This window comes from Eptesicus fuscus, chromosome 2 (assembly GCF_027574615.1).
Source record: "Eptesicus fuscus isolate TK198812 chromosome 2, DD_ASM_mEF_20220401, whole genome shotgun sequence".
NCBI classification, from domain to species: domain Eukaryota; kingdom Metazoa; phylum Chordata; class Mammalia; order Chiroptera; family Vespertilionidae; genus Eptesicus; species Eptesicus fuscus.
Window position 1 is genome coordinate 51,146,892 of NC_072474.1, and position 15,066 is coordinate 51,161,957.

Sequence of the window (15,066 nt, forward strand, 5' to 3'; positions counted from 1 at the left end):
TTTTGGCATTCTTTGTACGATATATAGGAATTTACAACACTGACCTCAAGCCCCCAGAAAAACAATTTACGCCACCATTTTAGAGTCTTCCTCATAAAACAGTATGTGCCTGTGTAGTGATCAGCTATATCAACACCCCCAATAAACTTTGTATAGTTGGTCACGACCTTGGGTTTGAGAACTATTTCCTTCCCACCACCACACACTCTCCTTTCCACAGACTCAGTCTCTGAAGTGTCCCATGTACTGAGCATTGTGACTATCCTCTTGTCTTTCCACGCAAGAAGCATTACATTTCATCCCTGAAAACCACTATCTCTCCTTTCATTAGCTTTGGATGTTGGATAACAGGTGGATTATCTTTCCTATTGGGCATTATTGTCCCTGTCAAGTGTGTTTTTTCCTTGAACAATTCCTTTGCAAGAGTAACACTAGTTACTAGTGTAATACCTGTCAGTGAAGAAATGATAACATTGAGAACCAGGTACTGAGTTCTTCAATCTTTCATGAAGCTCTAAAACTCTTCTGCTAGTAAAAGGGAGATCAGGTCTCACCAACGTTTCAGATGTTATTCCTCCATAATAAGGGACAAATGAATGTACTTAACCACATTTTGAATCTGAGAGGACATATAAACGAATACCCCATTTTGTTGGCTTTTTAGGATTATATGTGATGAAGTGTATCTTTCGCTTGAAACCAACAACAGCCTCATCAATAGCAATCTCTCTTCCAGGACAGAATCTCTCCCTAAATTTCATTTCAAGGTATGACAAGAAGCAGTTTACCTTCTCGGTTCTTGTTTTCAAATCTTTACTTGACTTTTGGTCGTTTTTCAAGTGTAACATCCAAAATATTTGCAAGAACCTTTCTCTTTTGAAAACAGATAGAAAAAATGGTATATGAGACTCAAAATCCATGGACCAATAACTCTGCAAGTTGGGGTGATTCAATACACCCATATTTAGTATTACATCAAGAAAAGCCTTCATTTCCTCTATCGTCACATCTTTCCAATTATTCCAAGTGGATCGCTGGGATAGTTCTTTCTGGCTAATTTTATGCCTAGCATACTCATTTGTCTCATCTGTTATATTTTTTATCAACGTCTCAGTAAAAAAACAACTGAAAAAAGTCTATTGGTGTGGCACATCCAGAAGGAACTTGAGGTCCAACATGTAATTGACCAGTGGAGAAAGGGATTCTGCTAGGCTCTTTGTCATTCACAAATGTAGATGTCCACTTTTCTTTTCCCTGTTTTCCCCTAGAAACGTAACTTTCACTGGGTCTTATACCCGATTTCTCAATGATATCACCTATATCTCCATCACTCTCACTCGAATAAACAATTGTGCATCTTCATTTTGCCTTTATGAATTCAATGTCACTGTCACTGTCAGTACTTTCAGCCAGATCTTTGGGCAAAGCAAGGGACTTTTTCCTTTCTGTAGTTCCACTAGGACCAGCAATTTGTTCATCATCTCCACTCGCATCCTTGGAGAACTCACTTTCGTCACTATTACATTTTTCACTTTTTTCTTCGTTTTCGAAGTAAAATTCATCATCGCTGCTTTCTTTGTCTTTGGAAAACTTATCCATCCTGAGGAGGGGAAATTCACTCAGAACGTGCGACTGCTAGGGGGCAAACCAATCATCCAACTAAACCCTGTGTCATGACAACATCTGTGATATGCTAATAGAAGCCTAAACAAACCTAGGAGACGAAAAGATAAGGAAGGTTCTTTACCAAGGGAAGATGATGCAAGCTCAAAAAGGCATGATGCAACGACTCATGCCTTGGACCCTCCTACTCAAGATTGCTGCCTATGCAAAAGATAAGCTTAGGTGGTGTCATCAGTTGAGACGGCATTTACATTTTACTTGTCCTTTCATGCTAATGAAAACAAGAAAAGATACTGGAAAAATAGACAAAAATCGCCCCCTCCCCCCCCCCCCCCCCGCGGTGAAACTACGTTGCGAGTGTGGCTGGACATACGAGCTGCTACTGATACTAACCGTGTCTAGTCACACTCGACATCTGAGTGCAAAAGGTTAATGTGCATGAATTTCGTGCACCAGGTGACTAGTATTTAATAATACTCTATTATATACTAGCAATTTGCTAAGAGAATAAATCTTAAATGTTCCTACCACAACAGGAAAAAAAGGTAACTATTTGAGGTGATGTATGTGCTAATTACCTTGATTGTGATAATCATTTTACAATGTACACATATATCAAACCATAATGTTGTACACTTTAAATATATGTTTTTCATTTATTAATTATACTTAATTAAAGCAATAATGTTAGATAATAGAGTTTCTGCAGCAGTGGGCCTGGGAAATTTAGCTACTTGGGAAATAGAGCCCATTTGATTGAAGTCTGGTGTTGAGCCCCATATCACTATCTAAATTCCTTTGAAGTTCAGTTCTTTTTACAGGGATGGAAATTCAGTTCCTTGAACAAAATAGATCCATTCTCTTCCTCCACTAAACTTTCTCCAGGTAAAAGCAACTGAGTCACAAAGGAGGTGGGGGCTAGAGTCTGGGTAATACAATATAAATCATCACTTTTCCAAATCCAGCAAAAATATACCGTACTGTGATACTCTTATCTAAGTGGAATATAATGGGGTATATGCAGTATGGAGTGTCAGACAGCAGCATAGAATGCACTTAGAAGTATATGTTACAACAAAAGCAAACTTGGAAGCTTTTATTCATTAAAATACCCTTAATTCTCTAATGTATTGGTTCACTTTGTCACTTTAATTTTTTATGCTTCATAGATAAAAATTGCAGCCATATTTTTCTAAGTTTAGGTTGAAAATATCATCTGCAATACCAGTTACTGTATTTTACACTATCTATCAGAAGAAGTGCTAGAGAGAGAAGTATACTTTCCCTAAAACTTTTCCACTTACATATCACCCTGCATTTTTTAAAAAATTATCTTTATTATTGAAAGTACTAGAGGCTCAGTGCACCAAATTCATGCACAGGTAGGGTCCCTAGCAGCTGCTGGCAGGGGCCTCCCTTCCCCAGCTGCCGACTGCTGGCTAGGGCCTTCCTTCATTCTGCACCACCTGCTGGTGATCAGCACATATCATAGCAAGTGATCGAAATCCTGGTAGGTCAAACTCCTGAGGGGGCACTTTGCATATTAAGCTTTAATATTCAGAGATTATAGATGTCCTCTTTTTTTCTCCATTGACCCCTTGCAGCCCATACCCTCCCCCCACCCTGGGCCTTTACCACACTATTGTCTGTATCCATAGGTTATACATATATGCATTTAAGTTCTTTGGTTAATCTCTTCCCATCCACCTACCCACTTGCATCTTCCCTTTGAGATTTGACAGTTTATTCCATGTTTCTATGTTTCTTGATCCATTTTATTCATCACTTTATTTTGTTCCTAATATTCTACATTTGAGTGAGATTATATGATACTTGTCTTTCTTTGACTGGCTTATTTGACTTAGCATGACATTCTCCGGGTCCCTCCATGCTATCTCAAAGGGTAGGAGATAGTTCTTTTTTACTGTTGCAAAGCATTCCATGGTGTAAATGTACCACATCTTTTTTATCCACTCATCTACTGATGGGCACTTGGACTGTTTCCAGATCTTAGCTGTTGTACATTGTGCTGCTATGAACACAGGGGTGCCTATACCAGTATATGTAGCAAGATACAAAGCTAACACCCAGAAATCAATGGCATTTTTATACACTAATAATGAATTCTCAAAAAGAGAAACTAAAAAAAACAATCCCATTTACCATTGCAACAAAAAATTAGATATTTAGGAATAAACTTTGCCCTGCATTTTAAGTGAGTCTTCTATCTCTGAGAATCTCTAATAATAAGTCCTCTTTCTGTATTTCTGTAATTATCTGTCCCAGACCCTTTTCTATGGAACATTTACACCCTTCGTCAGAAAACTGTGGGAGTTAGAGATAAGACAACAAAAAGGCACCTCCTCATTCCTCGTCTTTAGTCATAAGAATCTATATATATAAAAGCCTAAGCGACTGTTATGGCCGAATGACCAGAATGACTATGATGCTCACTGACCACCCCAGTGGCCTGATGGGGGCCTGCTGGCCAACCTTCTGGTCTGTCTCCCCAGCCAGCAGGCACCGATCACCCAATGGGGAATAGGGAAGTGGGAATGGGTGGCTCCAGGCCAAGGCAGATGTGGGTGGGGGCAGGGTTGGCTGCCAACAGCCAGGGAAAGGAAGGCCCTGGCTGGCCAACCTCCCGGTCCCTGAAAGCTTTTGAAAAACCTTTCTGGGGAGGTTGTTTTGCCCCCACAGTGGCCTGCAATTCAAAGGTGCTAGCCATGGATCCGCCTGCCGCAGAGTTGCCCAATCGCTCACCACACCCAATCAGATTGAGTCTGGCTCATGGTGGGGCGGAACACCTTGAGCCGCTGCCCGCAGGTGGGAAGCTGTTGGGGATGGGGTGTGGACACAGGGGATTCGGAGCTGGACCACCCGGCCCCTAGCATGCTCTCCACCTGGAGGTGTCCAGCTGCAGACCTCCAACCCCATTAACTGGATCCAGTGGTGGGGAGGGTGAGGAAATGAAACTTGGGGTGGGTATCATGGGTGCAGTCCCTGTGACCTTCTCCTCCCAGGTTAATGCTATGCTCCCTAACCTCCCATGTGCCAAGAGATAAATGTGAATTCCCAAAGAGTCAGGCCCCCAAGGAGCTTCAGTTGGGGCGATGAGAGGAGTTACTCACTTTTGACACCCCGACCCTTTGCTTTAAGGCTGCATTCTCCTTCCCTAATACATGTTGCTTGAAGTACACAATGGTTTGTGTTTAGACATGCGATAAACATGGAGAAAGCAAAATTTTGTGCTTTCGAACAAAAGAGTCAGGAGTCTTTGAGGGTCTCTCTCTCTCTCTCTCTCTCTCTCTCTCTCTCTCTCTCTCACACACACACACACACACACACACACACACACACACACTTATTCCTCCCCTCTTCCCTGGCCTGGTGAATCTTCACACAGAAAGTTAACGCTAGCTCCTCAGAACCCACCCTCTCTGGAGTGGCCTCTGTTTTGTTTTGTTGTTTTCTCTCACAGGTTTCTTTCTAACCTCTAAACCAGCAGTTGGGCATCCCCCGCGGGGTCCCGGATTGTGAGAGGGCACAGGCTGGGCTGAGGGAACCTCCTACCCCGTGCACAAATTTTATGCACCAGGTCTCTAGTCTCTTATAAATTAGATGTTTTGTCAGGGTTTGCAGAATAGCTTAGTTAACCCAATATCTGGATGATAGGTTCTTATTTTTATTTTCTTTTTAACTTTTTATTTGAGTATTTTGCAGAGAATTTTCAGTTTCCTTAGAGAAACATAAAGTTCAGGAAAATTTTATTCCTCCCCCGCCCACCATAACTGCTTATATTTAGGAGAGAGGGAGAGAGATAATAATTAATTTTAGTTAATTAATCAATTAATTCATTTATGTATCCCATGTATGCATTGAACATTTTGTTCCTGATGTGCTCTGTGAGGTGCTAGAATATAATGATGAGCAAAACCAGACAAGATCCCTCCCTACCAGAGATTCTCATTCTAGTGAATGTGACAAAAGCAGAAATGAACAGAGAAGCAAACATAGAGCCCTAAATTACTGTAAAGGCTGACAACTATTTTATTTCAAACTTTCATTTTAAAGTTCATGTAGCTAACTTGCCTGGGTAGGTTTCTCTCACTTAAGTGGCCAATCAGTCCTTTCTCTAATGAACTGAAATCTATACTGTATTTTCCAGTGTATAAAACGACTGGGCATGTAAGGTTTTCCTAGGTTAAAAAGTCGTCTTATATGCCGGAAAATACGGTAGTCCAATATATCTAATCCATTATATCTAATCCCATCAATATAGTCCAATATACCATATTTTCCGGCGTATAAAACGACTTTTTAACCCAGGAAAATCTTATACGTCCAGTCGTCTTATACGCTGGAAAGTACGGTATATATAAAAACCTAAGAGACTCTTACACTCAGTCAACCGAACGACCTGTCAACCGGTCGCTATGATGTGCACTGACCACCCGGGGGGCAGATGCTGAAGGCAGGAGCTACCCCGGGTGGTCAGTGCACTCCCACAGCCAACCTCCTGCGTTCCCTCCCCCTGGCCAGAAAACCTCCTGCGGTTCCTCCCCTGGCGGGCCTGCCCCAATGGCCCCAATGAGGCCATCTGACCAACCTCCTGCAGTCCCTCCCCCCGGCCGGCCAGCCCCAATTGGCCCTGATCACCAGCCAGGCCGAGGGACCTCACCTGTGTATGAATTTGTGCACCGGGCCTCTAGTTTTTACATATTTAGAGAAAAGAGAGACCAATAAGAAGAAAAATTTGAAACGTAGAAGTTAAAAAAAGAAATAACATGTTGTCTTTGCAAAGGCCAGTATCTTAGTGTAATAGGCATGAGGCCTTGCCTGTTTCATCCAGGTAGTCATAAATTGGCTAACATTTTACACACTAATCTTTATTAGTAGGTATTTAACCCTTTGCACTCGCTTTTTTCTCGATTCATTTATTCTAATGCTAACCATGTCGAGTCACACTGGACATCCGAGTGCAAAAGGTTAAAAGATAAGCATATTAGGGAACTGTGACATGTAAAAATCCTTTAAAAATTTTGTAAAAACTTTTACAAAAGTTTTTCTTTATTCACCAGAAAATTGTGAGACTTAATTTTAGTTTTATATAATAGTTCTTATGTAATCATACATATTTTGAGAATTTTAAAATTGACATTTTAATGTAGTGATTAGGTATATGGTGCTAACATTTGATCACTGACAGATGTAGTGATGGTGTAGAATATGAATTAAATAAAAGTGTATAACAATTAAAAAATGATTTTCCTGACTTAATGAAAGCAAGTGGTCTTGAAATAGAAGATTGAAATTAATCTTAATTGTTTTAGTGTTTGGTCTTGGAAATATTTATGGTTTAGTCAATGAAACACCTGTATATTGTGAATGCTATATGAGTTATGCTATTTTTTCCACTACATTTTAATTAGCATAAGAATGAAATTGATAAATTAATATTTTATTTTTAGATATGACACATTTTCTTTGAAGCCCATAATCAAAATAACTAAGAAGCTAGGTATGTGTGCCTTTAACCTATTTTATTTCTGTTACCCTATGAGATAGGTGTCATTCTCTACATTTTATTAATGAAATAATAAGAAAATAATAACATAGCTAGTAATTAGTAGGGTAAAGATTAGAATCCAGGTCTATTGATTCCAAAACCAGTGATTTTCTTAAATACTAGAGGCCCAGTGCATGAAATCGTGCACTGGTAGGCTCCCTAGGCCTAGCCTATGATCAGGGCCATCTTCCACCTGCTCGTCAGTCCCCAGTCCTGCCCCGCTACTGCCACCCACCCCAGTTCCCCATGATCAATCAGAGCCTGTGGGCTGGGGGGAGTGACCAAGAGGTCAGCCGTTCTGCCTGCTTACCAGTCTCCAGTCCCGCCCCACTGCCTTCACCCACCCCGTTTTCCCATAGTTCCCCATTCACCATCTGGCGATTGGAGCCTGTGGGCCAGGGAGAAGGACCAAGAGTTTGGCCGTTCCACCCACTCGTCAGTTCCCAGTCCCACCGCACTGCTGTGACCCACCCTGGTTCCCCGTGGTTCCCCATTCACCATCTGGCGATTGGAGCCTACTGGCAGGGGGGCAGGACCAAGAGGTCAGCCGTTCCACTCACTCGTCAGTCCCCAGTCCCAACCTGCCGCCCCCCACCCTGGTCCCTGTTTGCCATCCAGTGAATGGAGCCTGCGGGCGGGGGGGAGGGACCTAGAGGTGGTCAATGCACCTCATAGCGACTGGTCAAGTGGTTGTTCTGGTCGTTATACTGTTTTGGTCACTGGGATTTTATTATATAGGATGATACTTCAATCCGCTGATTTTAATCTTTGTATTAGAAAAGAAAAAAGGTTTGAAACTCAATGGAACAAAAAATAGACAAATAATGAAACAAAGAACCCATTATTTTAAAAAGTTAATATGCTTGATAATCCTTTAGGTAGATATCAAGATACAAAGACACACATTAAGAAAATACAAAGGATATACACAACCTAACTGTGTTTCTATAGACCAGCAATAAAATTTTTAAAAATGAATTAAAAAAATACTATGTAACATCAGAGATTATAACATGGACAACTTACATATTTTCTACACATTATATGTCCTATATATTTCAAAATATTATGAAAAACTTTATGCCAAAGAATTTGTAAGCTTACATGAAATGGACAATTTGCTTGAAGGACATAAATTGCCTTAAGTTTTGAAGAAGAAATAGAAACTCCAAATAGTTCAGTTCTATATTTACTAAAGAAATTGAATTCTTAATTAAAACCTTTCTGACAAAAAAATATCAGACACAGACATTTAAACAACAAAAATTAGTGATCCTACAGCCACTTTTCTAGAAAATTGAAAGGATGGGAATATTATTTATCATTTCTATGAGGCCAACGTATCCTGGATAACAAAGGCATACAAATAGATTCTAATATAAGAAAATTACAAATCAGTATCCCTCATGGGTATAGACACAAAAATCTTTAATAAAATATTATCCAATTAAATTTTGCTATGTGTTTGTTTTACTTCATAAAGATTATGCCCATTGAAATTTCACTTCTCAACTCCAAGAAGCTAATCATGATATTTTTCTAATCTAAAGTAGTTCTCTTCCTCAAAGAAGGCTGATGTTATGTGGAGAAAAATATTTTTCTTTTGTTTTGTTTTATTCTTGTGTTTTATATTTTTAACTCTAATATAAATTATTATATAAATAATTCAAATATTTTTCTTTTACCCTTCTCCCATTTTCTTTTTCCCATTTACCTTCCTGTTACAACCACCATAACACAAGAATACAAACTTTTATAAAAGAGACCCATTCTTATTCCAGTCATCAATTTCTCTATTTTTATGAACAAAAACATGTAAAATTATATTTATTGCAAATTACAGTATAACTTGAAATATAAAGTGCTTGAAACAATGTATAAAATACTTAAATCACTCTCTTTATGTTGGTAAGAGTAATTTGTGGTAGAACATGTTATGAGCAGCCCTCTCATCCTATCTAATAAAAGAGTAATATGCAAATTGACTGTACCTCTGCCACACCCACAAGCCATGCCCACCAGGCAATCAGGGGCGAGTATGCAAATTAACCCAACCAAGATAGCTGCAGCCACGGAGTGAGCAGGAGACTTGGGTTTCCCCGGCAATGGAGGAAGCCAAGTTCATGGTCTGCCCTGGCCTCCGGTGAAGGCTAAAAAGTTTCAATTATAGAAGATAAATAAATCCCAGATACCAGAGCCTCTGCTTGGGTCACCGGGGGGCATGGCCAGCCTGCAAACCACCACAGGCCCCTCACCCAGGCCACCCCACACCCCAAGGGAGCCCCCACCTGATCCGGGACACCATTCAGGGCAAACCAGCTGCCCCCCACCCGTGCACCAGAACTCTATCCTATCTAATAAAAGAGTAATATGCAAATTGGCCATTACTCCAACACACAAGATGGCTGCCTCCATGTGGACACAAGCTGGCCTCCACTAGATGGCCAGCAGGGGAGGGCAGTTGGGAGGGACCAGGTCTGCAAGGGAGGGCAGTTGTGGGCGATCAGGCCAGCAGGGGACGGCAGTTGGAAGGGACCAGGACTGCAAGGGAGGGCAGTTAGAGGCAATCAAGCCTTCAGGGGATGGCAGTTAGGGGTGACCAGGCCTGCAGAGGAGGGCAGTTAGGGGCAATCAGGCTGGCAGAAGAGCAGTTAGGCATCAATCAGGCTGGCAGGGGAGTGGTTAGAGGGTGATCAGGCTGGCAGGCAGAAGTGGTTAGGGGCAATCAGGAAGGCAGGCAGGCGAGCAGTTGGGAGCCAGCAGTCCTGGATTATGAGAGGGATGTCCGAGTGCCCATTTAGGCCTGATCCTACCAGGATTGGGCTTAAACAGGCAGTCGGATATCCCTCGAGGGGTCCCAGATTGGAGAGGGTGCAGGCTGGGCTAAGGGACACACACCACAGTGCACAAATTTCGTGCACTGGACCTCTAGTAAAAATATACTGATGAATAGACAGGTCAGGATGCTCTGATATATTCCAAGTGGCCTGGGATTACCTTTCACAATACCATCTGTCTAAGGTGCAATGTAATATCAAATAAATAAATAATTTTAAATATATGCCAAGTTTTTTCCCCCCATCTAATTTCTATTAATTAAAAAGAAAACTCTTGCTGGTAACACAACAATTATATTCTATTAAAATCTCAGACATCTCTTGTAGCAATATTTTTGCTGATATATCTTTTAAGGCAAGTAAAAAATAAATGGGACTACATCAAACTAAAAGGCTTTTTGCACAACAAGAGGAACCATCAAGAAAATGAAAAGGGAACCCATTGCGTGGGAGAACATATTTACCAATGATACATCTGATAAGAAGTTAATTTCAAAACTATATGAAGAACTTATACAACTCAACCAAAGGAAGACAATCCAATTAAAAAAGGGCCAAAGTCCTGGCCTGTGTGACTCGGTTGGTTGGAGCATGGCCCTATACACTGAAAGGTAGCAGTTTTGATTCCCAGTCAGGGCACATATCCAGGTTTCAGGTTTGGTTGCATACATGAGGCAACCAGAAGATGTTTCTCTCTCATAACACTCTCTCTCTCTCTCTCTCTCTCTCTCTCTCTCTCTCTCTCTCTCTCTCTCTCTCTGTCTCTCTGTCTCTCTCTCTTTCTCTCTCTCATCAATAAACATCGTTGGGTGAGGATTTAAAAAACAAAATGGGCCGAAACCGGTTTGGCTCAGTGGATAGAGCGTTGATCTGCGGACTGGAAGGTCCCAGGTTCGATTCCGGTCAAGGGCATGTACATTGGTTGCGGGCACATCCCCCATGGGGGATGTGCAGGAGGCAGCTGGTCGATGTCTCTCTCTCATCGATGTTTCTAGCTCTCTATCCCTCTCCCTTCCTCTCTGTGAAAAATCAATAAAATATATTTAAAAAAAAATGGGCCAAGGCCCTGAATAGACACTTCTCCAAAGAGGACAATGCAAATTAAAGCCACAGTGAGATATCACCTCACACTTGTCAGAATTGGTACCATCAATAATTCAACAAACACATGCTGGTGAGGATGTGGATAAAAGGGAACCCTTGTGTGCTGCTGGTGGGAATGCAGACTGGTACAGCCACTGTGGAAAACAGCATGGAGTTTCCTCAAAAAATAAAAAATGAAACTTCCTTTTAAACCAGCTATCCCAGTTCTGGGATTATCTCCTAAGAATCCCCAAAACACTGTTTTGGAAGAATATATGCACCCCTATGTTCATTGCAGTGTTATTTACAATAGCCAAGATCTGGAAGCAGCCCATGTGCCCAACAGTAAATGAGTGGATAAAAAAGCAGTGGTACATTTGCACAATGGAATGCTATGCAGCCATAAAAAGAAGTAACTCTTACCTTTTGAAAAGTATGGATGGATCTGGAAATTGTTATGCTAAGTGAAGTAAGCCAGTCCAGAGAAAGAAAAATACCATATAAACTCACTTATATGTAGAATCTAATGAACAAAATAAACTGGCAAACAAAATAGCAACAGAGGCATGGATACGAGGAACAGACTGACAGCTGTCAGAGAGGAGATGGGAGAGGGGGACTGGATGAAAGAAGGTGATGGGATTAGCCAACGAACATATATGCATGCATAATCCATAGACACAGACAACAGTGTGGTGATGGCCAGAGGGTAGGGGTGGTGGGAGCTGGGTGGAGGTGAGCAAAGAAGGGAAAATGGGGATTTCTGTGATAGTGTCAACAATAAAAGTAAAGCAAAAAAAAAGAAGGCTTCCATTCTCAATAGGCTTTTGATGGATATGAAACAAGTAGGGTCACTGAGGATAATGCAGTTGCTGTGGATCCATCTCAAAGACTTTAGGAGTCCTACATATTGACAAGAAAAAAGTAATGTTTGAGACAAATAAACATAATTTTGAAAGTAAGCAAACAAGCAAGCAAACAAATAATACTAATATAATTATGATACTTGTATTTTAAAAGATATATTTTTGTTATCTAGACAGGTAATAGCAAATGAGTTTGTAAAACCTCTTTTTTCAAATGCAAAGTATTTTCTTTTAACTTTGATCAGTAATTTCAAAAGCATCTCAGGCAGAGTTCATTAAGAAACATTTTTATAAATGACTAGAGGCCTGATGCATGAAATTCGTGCAAGGGGCTCGGCCCTCACAGCCCTGGCTTCGTCTGGAAGGACATCAGGTCTAATTAGCATATTGTGCTTTTATTAGTATAGATTGTCCTTTTGAAGCAATACAGAAAGATTGAGTTAGAATAATTTTATTAGAATTTATAGATGTAAATCACATAAGACTTCTCATCATTTCCCCTTTGTTGTTTAGCTTTGCTATTTTTTGTTTTGAAAAAGAACATATTCTCTCTCATAATGTTATCTTATGCTTTAGTAGTTCTTTTAATTGATTGAATGAACTGACATAATAAAACCCAATTTTCCTTTCTTGAACAGCTCTCTTTCTACTTATTAAGGTTAATATTATAAATATTAACTCATTATTGAGCTATCTCAGTTGCTTTTTGTGGTACAGAGTAAAGTTCAAATATAAACATTTGGAGGGAGAAAGTTAATCATATTTGCAAAATGGTTTAATGAACTAGTCTGTATGCATTTCATCAAATGTGTTATTAGAAATATTTATAAAATTAGCTCACGTTACTGGACAATCTTGCTACATATTAGGATAAAGTTATAAACAGGGATATGTGACATGAACTAACAAAATATTCATGAATACTTTATGGTAGGTAAGTGTGTAACTCGTGAGCTGTTAAATCAGATGTATTTGATAGGGACCTTGGTCACAGTTGATGGAATGCCTTGTCATGATGAAGAATTGAACAAATTGATTTTACCAGTTTTAGTCATCTTTGATCAAAGTGAAAGAAAAAGAGAGATGACTCTTGTGAATTTCATCTATGCAAGATAAAGGCTTTGGACACATCTTTAAATTATATTTCATGGAATTGTAAAATCCTTAAGGTAGACTGGACTGTATATATCATCTGCTTACAAATATAAATGTGAGAGCCCAAGGGTTAAGGGATATTCAAACCATTACATAGTTTGTGAGAGAAAGAGCCAAAACTAAAGTCTAATTTTCCCCATATTTAGTCTAATGGCCTTTTTCCCTCACTATAGACTTTGTGGGGAAAAACTACACACACACACACACACACACACACACACACACACACACACACATAGTTTTGGCAATGTATTTTGGTGTCTTAATTTCTCTAGTAATTTTTTTCCCTATATAGAATATCACAACATTGCTATAGTAAAGTAAACATTGTTACTTAAATCTTTAATAGTAAAATGTTATTACCAGACATAATCGGCACAGGCAATTTAAAAGTGAATCAAGAAAACCTGTTTCAGAAAAAGTAGCAGACAGTCTTTTAGTGAAAATGGAATTTCTGACACATAGAAAATTACCCACATTGTGGAGCTATACTACTATGTTTGACCTAAATTTATGCTATTAAATTTTAATTTTGCAAATAAGGAATATGCCAAAGATAGCTCATACAATCTTCCTCTTTGGCTGATAGCTTCTAAAAGCAGAAAATTGACATATAGTAATTTGATGTCTTAGGTTGGTACTCCATCAGAGGCATAATATGAAAAATAAAGGAGAATGAATAACAATTTAAGAGAGATAATTTGTACCCTAGTTAAAGCAAGTATTAGGGCCAATAGTATTTAATTTAAGTTATAATAGAGAAGTTAACCAATGATATATTTTTAGTCAACACAAAGAAAGGGGTTAACAATACATTTTACATATCACTGTGAAACCAATCAAGGAGTAGCTTTTATATGCAGGAAGAAGCAAGAAACTGAAAGCTGATTGATTTTGCAATCTTTTCTCTGGTTTCCTATTAACTCACAACACCTGGTCGAGTAATGTGGCTGGGAAAATCGTGTGGGACCAGGGAAATGCATTGCTTTACTCGTAACACAGAGTACACTCGGTGGACCCCTGATAGGAATTGAAATTTTTTGCCACAATTTTTTGCTGCCTAGAGAGACATGATTAAATTGCCCTCTGGCATATTTGATTTCAGAGGGGGAGGGAAAAGGAGAGGAAGAGAGAGAGAGAAACATCAATTATGAGAGAGAATCATTGATAGGCTGCCTCCTGCACGCCTCCTACTGGGGATTGAGCCCACAACCCAGGCATGTGCCCTTGACTGGAATTGAACCAAGGACCCTTCATTATACAGGCTGATGCTCTATCTACTGAGCCAAACCATCTAGGGCCTGACTTAGTTTTTTAAGTAGGATCTGAATAGGGCCTTTCCATTTGATTTAAAAAGAGGAAACTATTTTGTGATATAATTTTGGCTAAAAATTTTCCCGGAGAAAAACCTATATAGACACTTATTACTACTTAACTATAAACTATAAACTGAAGGGTCAGCAGTGCTTTCCCTTTGACTAAATGGGAACATCTATTTCTGCATTTTTGTGGAGTTATTCCTGCATCAGTTTTCCAGTGTGAAGTGTGTTGTGATTATCCTCTACACATTATTTACTGAGCTCATGTATAGTGACGGAAATTAAGCCTAATGACCTAACCTTATATTCGTATAGCACTTAATAGTTTTCAAAATGCTGAAAAAAACTTTTTTAATTCTTAAAATAAATTTGTGACATAGGCAGTATAGATTGATATTATTATTCTCCCGTTATTCCTAAAATTAACAAAAAGAAGAACCAGTGCAAAATTCTAGGATTGTTGGCATGTGCTCCAGCCTTTTATAGTTTCACAGTTTTACCTCTCTGAATCTCACTACAATGAAAAAAAAACAACACACAATAATAAAGCCTGTCCAGTGTGGCTCAGTGGTTGAGCATCGACCTATGAACCAGGAGGTCATGGTTCCATTCCC